The sequence below is a fragment of the Danaus plexippus genome, chromosome 2, assembly GCF_018135715.1.
Source record: "Danaus plexippus chromosome 2, MEX_DaPlex, whole genome shotgun sequence".
Taxonomy (NCBI): Eukaryota; Metazoa; Arthropoda; class Insecta; order Lepidoptera; family Nymphalidae; genus Danaus; species Danaus plexippus.
This window is the reverse complement of record NC_083537.1, coordinates 7207643-7223350: the sequence shown is the minus strand read 5'-3', so window position 1 is coordinate 7223350 and position 15708 is coordinate 7207643. Positions and strand designations below refer to the sequence as shown.

At 32.8% G+C, this 15708-nt stretch overlaps 1 protein-coding gene across 2 annotated transcripts in view; it reads right to left on the bottom strand.

The window, feature by feature from the left end:
- LOC116779563 (LIM domain transcription factor LMO4) overlaps window positions 1-15708 on the bottom strand; it is a 99235-nt gene that overhangs the window by 54505 nt on the left and 29022 nt on the right. The window contains exon 1 of one of the 2 annotated variants that reach the window (XM_032673912.2): window positions 6047-6355. The exons of the other annotated variant lie outside the window; for it this stretch is intronic. The gene's annotated coding sequence lies outside the window, so the exon portion shown is untranslated. Of the gene's footprint in view, window positions 1-6046; window positions 6356-15708 lie in introns of those variants that run through there. 2 annotated transcript variants of the gene reach the window in all.

Sequence of the window (15708 nt, the reverse complement as noted above, 5' to 3'; positions counted from 1 at the left end):
TATTATTTAAATAACACTATTCAGTCGAAGTAATCGACGGAAAAATACTTAAGATTGAAAAGCAAAGAGAACGTCATAAATCGCGTCGTATAATGGGTCATTTGCCATATTATCAGCGTGCAAATATTGCGCCCTGCTGAGATTAGATAAACCACAAAAGACGGCTACAGAGTACGTGGGAATAGACGGGTTACAGCAATGTGTCGAAATTGATATGAAATCTTTAGTTCAGATCAATAACAGTAGTAAACGTAATATATTCTCATTAAGAGTATTATTATATTCTCAAACATAGTCAGAAATCGAGGCACATTACGTTCATATCCTTAAAACACAAAAAAACTATGACTAATTTAATGAGTAAATGTTGGTATATCTTTTGAGACATAATTTCATGGACAACGTTAAAAACATTTCCTTTGTCATATTATTAATATGTAAAAAATATTTTTATTTACACGAAACCTTTAATATAAAACAGTTAATGTTTTATTCCGTTTTACTCTACATTATGTATGTATTTTAATAGTTTGTTAATAAAAATAATTATGTTATCGTTAGTCTTTAAAATTAACAGGTTACCTTATATTCATTAAATAATAGACAAATAAAAATGTATTTTAGTACTGTGCAGCATATGATTTTATGGCCTCGCCAAATTAAATTACTATTAATTTTTACAGCTTGCAATGTTTTTACACACACTAGCAGAGTTTTATGTAAATGTTAATTGTCTAGCTGTTGCCATTTTGGCCATTTTAAATAATAGTTTTACAAGGTCGCATGCAATTAGCAATCGTAACTACGTAATTTAGAGACGAACATAAAATTATGGAAACCACAAAGTAACAGTAATATGCTTCATCCATAATTTTATTGGTAAATGGTATATTTATTGAATAAAATTTAATTAGGTTTATTTTACTATTAAGATTTTTTTGTAAATAAAATTTATGTTATTACACTATCTGGCCGTCTCGAAGATACACACACTTTGAATATTATTTTTTTTTATGTGTAATTCTAGCGACTGCTGATGGTCCTTGCCTTTAAATTAAAAAAAATAATAAATTCAAAAATAAAATGCGAAAAAAATTAAAAACACTTTGTTCGTTCTGAATAATTTATTATTAGAATCTACTGTTAATTATAACATGGGAATATTAGTAAACAATATTTTAATATTATCTCGGTATACAAAAATAAAGTTTTAAGACAAAAAAAAAACAACTTCTATTTTGTGACCATTCAACCTGTCTCTGATACTTGAAAGCATCCTTGAAAATATTTATTATTACCTGTCATCGTCGCTGATATTGAACATCAGTTAACAAACAACTCTTGCAACACATGGCTTGTGCTTGAAAACAATTCCAACACAACACGTGCTCCTCAAAAAGACCGCCAAAAATAAAGCCAAATAAATGAATGAAAATTATAACGTTGTTTAATAAGGATATCCGAAATGACTCAGCTCATAACATAAATAGACAATGTCCCGATAATATAATATTAATAATATGAGTGAGTCAGCTCTTAAAATAAATTTAATTAGATCGCCCACTATATTGGAAACAATGAAACAAAGTATGACGTTAAAAGTCGCAATTAATACAAGACAATACGTAGAAGCAAGACCAAGTCGGCTCATCAATCAGCCATTTTCCCCTCCTTACTTACACATAATTAATCATGAAATATAATTAAAATTCTCGATGACAAGGCGCGATCACCGCCGAGTATGGCAAGAAAATTTGTTGATTTACATTTTCTCATGACTTCTTATAAAATGCTTGGTTTTTTTTATCGTTGGCGAAGAACAAACGGCAAGAAGGAAGTGCTGTCTTATATTATAAAAAGTATACACAAACGGTGACTTAATGTAAATCTATGAGATTTTTTTTAATAAAAATTTAATAGCTCTGTTTGTAGGTGTGGCTGAATACAACCATAGAAAGATAAGTTAATATGCTAAGCACTAACTTATAGTCGTGTGATAATTAAGGACGGCTAGATGTGTGCCGAAAGCGTAGTGTAATTACCTAGTGAGTCAGCACTGCTTTGTTCGTCGTGCATAGAATTCGCGAACAAACTTGTTTTAATTAATTTCGTGTCTTGAACAAGCCTTCGAGATGATTGTTATCTACTTAGTTGCTGTTAGCGATCCCGATTCCCTGATAATGAAGCAACACACTGTTCCAAAGTCAGCTCATGATTTTGATACGGCTTAACAGCTTGTTATTTTTATGATGCGATTCAAGCTAAGCTGCAAAGCTTGTGAATTTTATTGATATTAAATTTAATTTACTTGATAATGACTCAGTGTTGAAAAACTGTTACAAAACAAATGACATACATAATATTAGCTTAAATTTTGTAGTAGTTTTTGAACTGTGGAATATTTTATAGTGAAATGTCAACATATTTTACTTTCAATTCAACGTAACTTTACATATGTAGTATATAGTTACGTATTTATTATTTTTTGCGCCTTAATCTGCCTCAGCCGTGATAGTGGACACACCGCTTTTACTGCACTCTCTAGGTTTGATGTTGTTGCGCTCGTTGCCATGGCGACGAGTGAAATATGGACTCTGTCTTGCCACGTTTATTGCCGTTATTAGCTAACGATAGCCATTCATTACGGTGCTTATACAATCTTTGATCTCTAAATCAATTTTTCATTTTATATATCTTTGTATTCATTGAATTATTTTCTTATTATGTAAATTATCATTCCAATGACACGTCTGTTAAGAGATGGTCGTTTTTATAAACAATGATTTGTATCAATTATTATATATTACACTTCTGATATAATCAACTACGATGACTGGCAGAAGTTTGAAGTCGCACGTGGCTTAAAGGATAACCATATCCTCTTCATAATAAATATAAAAAAAAATATTAAGTCCGTTTCATATTCATTTATTTTTTAATAAATTTTCTGTAAGTTTATTGTTTTGTCAAAGATTTCTTTTCGAGATAACTATAATATCTAACGACAAACACATGCTAGCTAACTGAAAACGAGTTTTTTATTATATAAAAAGAATAATAATGACCACGATTTTCTACTCATAATAGTTATAATATAAATTAACGGCGAACCGAATGAGATCTATGTTAAAGATTCGTTTCCGCCAAAAGGATGTGGCTTTGTGTGGTATAACTTGTAATCGAAACCGGTTTTCAACGTAGACTTACGGGCTGAGTTCATGCGCGATATCAGGCAGGTGTATGAACAAACTTACTCAATGAGAATACCGTTCGTATATACGGATTGATTAAAACCCACATTCGATTAACTACAGCTCGATTATTAAATTAAGCGTGCGTACAATAAAGAGCACGTATATGATTAAAAACGAGTGAAACTAAAGTCTGTCCGAAATGATATCGCCATGAAATTCTGATACTTGGAAGCGGTGAGGGCGTCTAACGCGTGTTTAATAATTTAGAAGCACCGGTCCCTCGCCGTCCTGAATAATGGATGTAACAATATTATGACTACATTTACTATCTTAGCTTTTATATTGATGTCTTAATTATTGTTTATCTTACCAGCTAGCCAAGAGAAGTATTCTAAATTAAAAAGAAATGTTTTAAAATGTTCTCTTCGGCTTTTTTATTTCTGAAGATAAATTAATCTATGATTTATCTCACATAAGCGAACTAGTTGTGGAACTTCGGTTAGATTACGTTAAAACAAATATCGAGACTATGACGAGCCAGACAAAATTTCTTGAATAGATTTTTTTATTACAAGACATACTGTGGCCTATACAATAGTATAGAAGACATTATTATCATACAATTGGAGCCCAATATTTATTCATATTATATACATAAATGTGTTTCTATAAATGTAAGTAATCGATAACCACAGGTGCTGCAAAATCAAAACGATATGATTAGTACAAGTTTGTATAGTCACACTACGTACGATGCGTTTCCCGTTTCTCAACCAATAACCTATACGTCAATACATATAATGTGATAATATTATCAAAGAAAAACTGTTAACGCTCCGTTTGTAGTGTGACGATACAAACTTGTGAGCGTACCAAGTGAAAGCGAATAAGAAATGCGATGGAATATCTGGGAGGCGATAATGCGTATGATTAACGATAATATCACAAAGAGAAAAGTAATTAGGCCTTGCTTGTTTTATTGATACGGAAGATGAAGTTATAAATATGAAATAAGTCCATTAAAATAGAACTGTGAGTTTATAACTGTGAGTTTATCTGAAATCTGTACTCATTTGAATTTGGATATAATAACTGCGTGTAGACTAACGTGCCTCAAGGGGTGCTTCTTTATGATATTAATTAAAAACACACAAATCTGACTATAGGTATGGTTTATATATCATGTATTTGCATGGGGGTGCAGTAGAATGCATTTAATTCGTTAATAAATCAGGAGGGGTGGTGCGGGTTCATTAGGTAGATCGCCCCGGGCCTTCCGGGGAGACGGCCCACTACTGCTTGATGCATTTAATTTAGTGAGAGCAATGCATGATAGACTTGCCGCTAATTTGATTCGCCGGTTACAATTCAAAGCCAGCAATGTAGAGGAAACAATTTCCTAACAAACAATCCACGTCTACAGGCGGGCTCTCCCAACTTTAATATAACCGTCCGCTGTAAAGCGCTTCTTTTGATATATGATAACACTCTGTATACATTAATAAATGTTAGAAATTTTATAGTACTTGTTATGATACTTGAATCTTGATATAATCTCACACAAAATAAATAATTAATTGGCCCCAGTAAGTCAAGCTATCGCTGGCACAAATTAAGGTGGATATTCGCGCAGGCTCGAACGTCTACGCACGTAGTGAAACTTTTAATTGCATCGAGCGCTGTCACTGTCGTCTACTTCGTCTGTTATGATCATCCGAGCGATCGCGATCTTTAATACGCGATACTGTACTGTGCGATTCAAATTTATAACTTCCTAAATAGGAAAGTTTTCGAATCGATTGATGAATTCAATATAACAAATAATTGTCGCTTTATAATATAGTAGGGTTGAGTAAATATAGAACAATAGATGCCAGGACCGGACGGGGGACTCATTAATTTAGATGATTGTACAATTATCTAAATATAAGCGAAGCGAGACGGCCATGCGGGGGTGAGGGTGTACTTGAACCCGAAAAGAGGGGGGGGGAGAGGGCACTCGTTTTTAATTAAACCGACGATGAAATGAAGTGGTCCGTGTAATATTGCTTAGACATATTTTAAAAATTAATTTTCAACCCTGCTCGTTAGTTTAGCTTATAAATGGTATTTGTTCAACTAATACCTTTTAATTAATTTTTCTGTTTCTAATTCATAACAAAACAGTATTCTCGGAAAAATCTGCAAAGAGTTCGTCCTCCCCACCCTCTTATCTATTTGTTTATCGTTACGGATTTAATTAAATGGAGGTCTATTTTAAAGAAAATAAATGTTCAAAGTAAATAAATCTGTAACAGTTTAATTACCTTTTTATAATTTAATTTAAATCGTCGGTGATTTAAATATTAGTTCGTAATAAGGAAATACATCACTACACAGTCTATACTAAAACGTTAGCATTCAAAGCTAAAATACACAGACAAATAACATTATGTATTAATGCGGTTTTTTTCAATGATTTATTATGACGATTTGGTCTTAACTTCCTTATTTTAAATTATGTTTTTTTTTCTGTAAATATTGTCCCGTGTACAGTACAAAAGATCCAAGGATTTCTGATATGTACTTGGGTTCCGTTGTTATTTATTACTCATTGTATTTCTAAGTGAAAGGTTGCTTGACTATACTTGGCAGCTGCACGTGGTGTTTGTTTAACAATATTGTCAAGAGTTCCTAGGAGCTTTGAATAATTTGAATATTTTCATAATTGAAAGACGATTTACGACATATGTCCCAGCCAAAATCACTTCCAACACAAGTGCAGCATTGTTTATAAACAGACAAGATATTGTTGGACGCATAAATTTCGCAACCACAAAATTTATATATATAACGAAACTCGAATACCTCACCTAAAGGCTTTCCCCCGGAGGTCCGTAAGTGAGCGACCAGGCCTTGTGCCTTGATATAACGCCGGTGTTCGGGCCGGTACAGTGCACCAAACAAAAAAAAACTCAACAATAACAGAAATAAAAAACACCAAACGTATAAACTCAATTAACTTCACCGCCGAATGCAGTCCCGTATCCTTCAAGTTCGACAGGACAAAAGACTCGAAGCACAAAAACCTTCTCGTAAAACTTTAGAACAAAAACTGAACAGAGAACTTCGAAAAAAGTAGATGCGTTTGTGGGGATCGGCGGCACTTCCCCTTCGAGCGTTTCAGTCGCGACTGAACCACGCGGTCGGGCGCGGGGCAGCCGCGGGCGGAGGACGGGTTGTCGGGAGGGGGGACGGAGGAGGGGGCGCCCGTGTCCCGTACCCCGCACCGCCGCGGTATTATTTGATTAATTCGCCTTCCCCTTGTATACTCGACAAGTCGTCATTATGACAATCAACGTTAAGTTTTAAATTTCAGTGAGAGGGCCGCAACCTTCACCTACTGCTTAATTAATTCATTTCAAATATTTAAGATCACCACGAGTAAAAAAAAGATTAGTCGTCTATAGAGTATAGACGTCAGCCAGCTCGAAGGATTCGTCCCGTTCTTGGTTAATTATGCCGCAATACGCGGGCGAAAAAACTCTGTTGGAAATAATGAGTAATACCTACCAAGAAACGTTAGTCCCGCTAATTGGAGTGCATTTGCATACATACACGAAGTATAATAAAGTCGGAGTGAGTTATGTTGATAAAGTCGAATAGCTGTAACTGCTGCTAATAAGGCAAATATAAAATGACTGCGTGGACATAATGAAAAGATACGTTTCTGTAAGATTGATGTTTTGCTAAACGAAGAATTAAAGCACGTAACAGCGTGAAAGACAGACCAAAACATTAAAACCGTAATTGTATTTTTTTTATTTTATATTGAACACTAATTAGTTAAATTGTAATGTTAAGGCGAGGGAGGTCATTTTAGATTAATATTGATAGTGTAATATAATATAATTCGGTCTCCATTATCAGGGCTGCGCAGACGCAGGTGGGCCGCGATTGCATCTTACCCTTACTATGAATGATTTTTAATAATTTTTTTCGACCGTGGCCTTAAAAAAATAATTATTTGTTTAAATACAAAAGTGAAAGGATAATATAAGATCGCAAGGTGATATTAAATTAAATCCCATGATTGATTATCTATTATTATTCAGAATACAAATGTAATTGCGAACTTAACTGATACTAGGCAATTTGATATCTGTGTACAAATTACAAACTAATTATTGTATATAGATAAATGCAAATGTCACAATAGCTTAGAAAGTTGACCGTAGTACGGGATCGATATCTTTACCGATGGCCGAAAGCTCCGCTTCAAAATTAATCTTTGTTTAAAGTTAATGGGCCCTATTAATCATGGGTATTATGTTTAGATGAGCATTATGTGGTAATCTGTGAGTCACGGAACTTAGACAGCTTTTGTTTGGATACGATCGTTTTATTGAAGCCTTCAAATTAAAAACATCCCCATAACGTTTGATATTGTTGTATTAATTTATATATACGTATGTTAGTGAAATTATCTATCGAAGCACTTTCTGTTGCTGTGTTCAATTATATTTTTATGTATTTTGTGCTGTACACGATATACCTTAAGGAAAGCCAAAATGATTGAGTACTGCGAATGTATATTCAGTCTTTCTTTATAGATTTTTAAGTTATACATAAGACAGAATAAATTAAGAAGATGACCAATGCTAAGCAGTTTCGATAGAAGAATAGGTAAGTGGGCTGAAATGTGACACTTCACATTAGTATAACGGAGAATATCTATAAATAGACTGATGCGATCAATTTTATAGAGTAACGTAAATGGTCTAAATTAGTAAGCTGACACATAAATCTAATTTTATTGCAGAACTATTAGGGTAAATATATCATATACATATAATGATCAATGCATTGTTTATAGAATAACAAAATGACTTTTTTTATCAATCAACTCTTAGTTGATAATCGTGTACGCTATATTACGACGATCACCTTTCTTCATTTACATTTTATTCAAACGAACGATTCTCATTCTTATAACATTATCATCAGAGGCGATTCTGCCGTTCATGTCTCCTAGATTAGAATGACAGGTGAATGCCTGTATTATTAATGTTATCCATTTTAATTGGATAGAAGATGATAAGTTATTATAAAAGGCGGTTAGAAATTTTTAATGGCTGTAAGTGGGCTGGTATTATTTGATTTGTTTTGAACGTCAGCCGGCCATATTAATGACGTCAATACTTTTTTTTCCTATTTACGTCGAAGCCACAGTAATTTCGTTAATGTGATTAGGAGGCGGTGGAGATATTTATTAAATTAGGTTAGATAATATTTACCATAAAAGTATAGGATGAATCACTTGTAATTTCTGATAATGAAATAACAACAAAAAAAAATTAACTAAATATATCCAAAGTCGAAATATATATTATTATGTACAGTCAAACATATTCTAATAACTCATTAGCGAGGCAGCAGTGCAGTCCGAATATACAAGGAATGAGTGTTTAGTTTAAACAAGAGTACAATTAAAGAGCATCATACATCGCTGCTAGGGCGGGCTGGTCCATCACAATGCGCCAAATGACGACCGCCCGGTACGCAAATGAAGAATATTGTCGGATCCCGTGAATACTCCTTAATGACGAACCAGACGCCTGGGTCCGTATACTATCACCCACACTACATTTGCACGATTGTTAACTTGTTAATTTGGCATTATTGTACCGTTTTGTCGCTCACACTAAGCATTGCAACTTTTTGTTACTATTGCAACGCTCTGTAAGGTAACAATGAACGCACTCGTTAGCCCCTATTTGTTCCTTTTGTTTCTATATTTGTACGTGGAAGCAATAAACTTTATAGTTTCTGGGTTAAACAAAACTTATTCTAGAAACTAACTAATATATTTTCTATTATTATTTTCGTAAAGGATTACTTTGGAAGTTCGATGTATAGGTAAATATACGAAAGTATTTTTATGATGGGAGTCATCATAAAAATACAATATAATCTCTTGATTTTCTTGTGTTTTAATATTAATAGCTATGTTTAAATATAATAATGCACAACAAATATAATAAACCACATCCCGACAATGGAGTCATACAAGAACTATGGACATTTAAAAATAGCCACATTCCGGGAAAGATATTCGCCCGTCATGTGACACGTCTCATTTGAAATGTTATAATATATTATTAGACGTTGTAAAATCTCGCGAGACAAACAGTTAATATATCCGTTACGAGGGCAATACACGTCAAACGTCTGCATAGTGACAACGCTATTAATTCAAACAAATGACCGCGGAGCGCGAAATATGGCAACACAAAAACTTTATAAAATTATAATACGAAATAAAAAAAAACACAAACACGGGAATATAAATTGTGACTGTAATTTACATGCAATAGAGTATGAGATGTTTTAAATACAATAAAGTATAAACAGATTAAATATGTATAAATGAATTTCTTATTGAATATAGAAGATTTACGGTATAGATTTGACCCTTGGCTGCAGAATTGGCGGACAAAAGAGGCGATGACGTAACGAGCTTCAATCTTGACCCCATGACCGAATATCAACAGCTGTCACGCTATTCTAACCTTTTTATTAGCTAAACTTATAAATCACTTCTATGTTTATAAATAAATAAATCCAATAAATTTCGTTAAAAATGTTCAGGTTTCCTGTTTTCAATTTACAAAGTATTTGATAGGACTAAAACGAGTTTAATAAAGTATTCATTGCTACATTTTCACACAAGCTACTTGACATAGAGTAATGTTATAATCAATTTAGATCATTGTCAGTTCTGATAGCGATACAATTTTGCAAAAGCGAGCTCTCACAATATAGGTAGCAGGTAAGCAAAGTATGAGTTGGGTTAGATCGAGTTTAAAGAATGTTCGAAGACGGAATCGGCGAGAGACAGTATCAGGCACGTTACGACGTCATCGAACGAGCGCGCATTACGTTCGATTGTAGGGGCAAGCGAGGCCTAATTGCCAGCATTGTGTCGGCATGCAGATGTGAATGGGCTTTGATTTGGAGCCGGAGGTGAGGGGAAAGGGGCCGGGGGACAAATCGCTCGTTACGGGTGCAGGTAAACTTTCATTGAGCGTCGGAAGGCGTCGGACGTGAGAGGCGGCCGACAAAATGCCCTCGTTATTCGCCGCCGAATCACCCGCTCATTGTGCTCGTGGAAACGGTAGACGCGGTCGCCGAATAACGAAAAAGACTTTAATGAGGCGTGAGAACGCTCCAAATGAACGATTGTATGGGGATCGGTTTAATGAAGGATTTATATTAAAGTGGCCTTCATTAGCACTCGCGACTTTCTCATTCTAAATGCTTTATGAACACAAAGCCTTTTATTCCCCATGCATTTGTATCATTACAATGAAATCAAGATAAATATTATAAATTACTTGTTTATTAAAACTTACAAAACGGTCTGTATGTTGCAATACATAATACGAACTTGGTCTCGTACGACTATACATGATCACCTTGCACATTCTTTTCCTACGTCATTCACACGATATTATTTCCTAAAACCTTACATGGTATTTACTGTCTTTTATACGATTCGCGATAACACTTTTTTTCTATTACCTTCGCGGAGATATTTTGGTAAATCGAACCACCTGTTGTTTTATGCTGTGTGAGAGAAAATTTAAGAGAATGAAGGACGGAAAAACTCATAGCCGTTAGAGGATCCCAACCGCATCGGTTGAACTTTTCGCTTTATCTTAAATTGAATTTATTTTCCGCAAACAAATGGCTCAGTAACACTCAAATTCCTCTGTAATAAGATAAAAACATTTATTCACGAGACTGTATAACTATCACTTACCATATACCTAACTTTTTATAACTGTATGTAATAGAGTGATTAATATTTTAAAGAAACTTATATGGAAATTAGTTATAGTATTTCTACTTATTTAAAGAATGTAGCCCGCGGCGCGAACAGCTTGGACATTTCATGACATGTGTATGTTTAAAAATTATATGGTACAACAATGGTAAATATATTCTTATCATATGCACATGACATATGCATATGCGTAGTCTTTTTTATATTATTTATTTTTCACATTACATACATTCCTCATATAACCAAAATAAGTTTTAATAGAAAAGGAATACAGAATGCAAGCTAAACAGGGTCCCTTCAAGATTCAAAAGAACTTACAATACGGTTATTGTGTAAAAAAAAACAGGACGATATCAAAGTTTTTAGTTCTGGGAATAGAAGAATGAGGCTCTTTTTTTGTCAATTTATTCGGTTGTCGTAGTTCATGAATTTTATAAAGCTTTAATAGAATAGTATAAAACACGGGTTAAAATCATATCAATAACTGGAGACAGATCGTAAAATTAAAAAAATATATAATTTCATTCATGTCATAATTATAGAATTATGAATTAAAATGAATATCTTAGATTCTGAAGTACGCGATTTCAATAATTTATATAATTTAAAAGCCCCGTCCACACTGCGGTCCGGGCCTCACGCGCTACACTCCTACAATTACGCGCTTGTGTCATATTTACAGCGCAGGTAATTGCCATTCAATTACGAGGCCAGCCTGCTGTGTGTGAGGGAGAGGTCCGAGAGCTGGTGCTGATGCTGTCCCTCTCCTTCTTACATGCAGCCGGCCGGCTATCAATCATGAAGCACCCCCCGCTGGACAAGGCAAGGATGGCACCGAGAGACCGAAACTCCGAAAGCGGCCACACCAAATTCATTCTAACTATTGCATTGAATTATTCCTTTCATAAGTTAAATGTTTTATATCTAGGGACCTTAATTTGTTTTAAACATTAATGAATATGTTAATCACAGTGTCCCATGTAATAATGTCAATTAATGTAAAACAAAAGCAGACGCCATATTTGGACGTGACTAATTAAATTGAATGCGTCGCCGAATCAAAAACACCCGAAAAGGTATATGATATAACATTATGTAATCTCCAACCGACTAATTAGTTGGCGAGTCAGTCAATGTTAAAAATTACGACTCCTAGTATTAATTTAAATTAAATATTGTAATAAAAAACTTTCCGGACATCGACAGCCCTTAAGTATTGAAAACAAACTGCCGCAGGTATGCAATCTTTTGCTCTACTCCGCTCTAGCATGCTCCAAAACATTTCTATATGAAATTATAGACACGATCGTCCAGGAAAACAATACAAAGTAATTCTCTTTATAAACAGTCCCGTAAACAAAAACACTTATAACAATGAAAATATCCTCATTTAGATTAATTTTATACAAATATAAATATATTTGAGTAGTTTCATGGAGCGCGAGTGACGTTTGTATGAAAAGTTTCATAATAAAATATATATGACATATAACATATAATATATAATAATATATAATCAATGACATACAAAAGTTATAAGAATTTTCAATTCTAAGCACACTTCGAATGAGATTAATTAAAATAATATAAAAAAAATTTCACGTATCTGAACGTCTCAGACTTATAACAACGTTCGAGTCGATTTCCACCGGTGACTGATTAAAGTGACCTTCTGCCATTTAACATTTATTCTAACCAAGCCCTAGTGCTGGGTTTCATCTTCAATATAATTTATAACCATATATTATACATGCAGTATAATGTATTACGTTGATTTACTAACCATGTCAAGACTTTAGCAAGTGATTTACTTCGTTTTAATAAAAATTAAATTCCTTCTAATAATTGAAATTTATGTTGTGCTTGATAAATGATAGAAGATTTTTTTATTGTTTTATATTTAATGTGGTAAATTAATTATGATTTTAATGTTTTTTTTTTTTTAATACGACCAGGATTCAAATATGCGTCATCCGGTAAATTACGTTCCGGCCGTTAAACAAATAAATTACAATTTAATTTATGAACAAATGATTGTATACAAGAATTTCAGTTAAAAACTAGAATAGAAATACATTTATTGCCTTATAAATTTCTCAAGAACTCAATAAATCAGAGGCGTGATCAATTTATAATAAATTATAATTTGTCAGAAGTGAATATCTCCGTATCTTGGGACGTTGTTCTTATAAACTAAATGGTTTTAAAAAGTATCAACATAAAACCGTAGCTAAATAAAAAAACCAAAAATCTCAGTGAAGTCGATTCGCTTGTTTCATTTATATTTACTAATGACTTGTCTTCCTAATTAGCTACTTCACTAATTAATAACAACGGGATCGCCTTGTAACGTGAACCCCGCTCGTAACGAATATGTTGTGTACATTTCTCTAAATATAATTAAATTATCTTTAAATAAGACCGTTTAATAAATGTTCGATATAAAGTTATTTCTATATTAATGTTATATATTACTGTCCTATTAATAAATGTTAAATTTATCACTTCAAGATGTATGGCGTTGATCGTGAGTAAGCTGTTCATGTTAAGCTAGCCGTTAAACAGCACATTTCCATTATCAGTTTTCAAAACCAAATATATTGGTGTAAAATGTAAAAAATGTTTGTATCTAAATGATCAATTTGTGTAATAAACGCAACAGAAAGACAAATATATACAACTTCCGCGTTTAAAATGATATATCATTTTATTATCTAATCAACAGATTTTAATGCGTGCTTCTAATATATAAATAGTAGCTTTTCTAAAAGAAAAACAGTGACAAGCAAATGTGACTCTACGAGAGATAACAATGATCCTAATTTTAATATTTTTATAGAGATTATCAAATTAATTTTTATTAAACATTAAATAAAGGACAAGCTCATTCAAGCTGCCCACGACCAGATATTAAGTGATCTTAATTGAACTACTCATGCATTCCTTTAAAAGTTTCTATGCGTTTGATAATCTCAAATCCATTACGAATATGTAAAATCCATACATATTATTATATACAAATATGTTTGTAGACACCATGTTCAAATTGATACTAATATGTATGTATATCTAGTTTTAAATTATGCGCATATTTATCAATGTTTCCTAATAAGTCGTCTTAATTTATGTCAGAATGATAGATTGTTCCCGCTTCGAGCGTAGATAGCGCGCCTTCTTAGATCACACTCATTATAATCAACATCATCCAATTAAGTGGCATTAAATTTATCGAGGTCTGAATATGGTAAATGAGTGCAACATCTCACTATCAAAGCAATTAGGTTGAAGAACAATACATGAATACTTTTTTTTTAATAATAAAAGCAATTGAAAACACACCATATCCATTTACTTGACTTTGAAAAATAAATTTATCTTCGGAATTAATGACACGTGATTGGCTTGTATTATAATAAGTTAGTGTGTTTTCAATTACACTTCTTTCACAAATCAAAGTGTCATAGTTTGATATGATCGACTTTTAAACACATTAACACAATACGACGATGAATTGTAAAATATATAGTATAATAAAATTACTCATCCAAATTAATCGAGACATTAGTATTCGGAATTAATCGTGGTAGTGGACTCCGATAATCACAGATCTACGCCAGTCACGATGCTCAAACGCTATTCTATAGAACATTGGATAATAATTCAATAACACTATATTCATACTCTAAAATTATATCTGTTTATTAAACAAATATAAGTGTAATTAAAGCCAGTGTCATCATAAAGGCATATATTGCTGTAACACGTGTAATTATGATTTAATAATTAATGTTAATACACGAATTGAAATTGAAATAGAAATTATAGAATTAAAATTCATAGAGACCTGCGAGATTTGAATCCGCAACCTCACCTCTGTGCTACCGTGTTCTTGTTGCTAAACAATTAAGCTATCATGACTAACTTCGCTCCGTGATAATGAGATCTAAGATTTTCGCGAGTATTCATTTAAATGAAACTAGTATTATTCGGATTTACTACGCGAATTTTATTATTTAAAAACTACATAATCCCGACGTTTCGGTTACTTTGCAGCAACCGTGATCACGGGCAGACGAGGTGTCACTCCGTGATTATTGGATTGTTATAAGATGCGTAAATGTTATATCATAATTATACGATTTTAATATCTTAAAATTTTCATAAGAAAATGTAATAGATGCCACCTCTGTCCCAATATGATGATTAATATATAGAATGATGAATTCACTTACTCTAGTAAGAGCTATAGTATAGCTCGCCTATAGTTTGATTGTTATAGTAACTGCAAGGCGACATCCCTAGGTTTGCAGATTCGAATCCTGCTCGCCTTAATGAATGTTCAATTATATATTTTCTACTGGAATTTTAATTACCTGTAATAGTTTAATTGGATTATCAAGTGTGTATCTTATTATTAAGAATATTTATGAGAAACATTTTTTATCATTTGAACTATTATCGTTCGTCTATCGCGTGTCGCATTACATTATTTTAATACTCTTAATAGAATAATCATCTTAATGTTGACGATTTAGAAAAAGACGTGAAAAAGGTTTAGCATTTATTGTTGTTTCTTTATAAAGTTGCTCCAAGCAAGATAAGACAGTGTTACTATAAACACACCCAAAATAAAAATTATTTCACAGTGAAAGGTTGTTTTTTTTATAAATATAAATTTTTAGTACA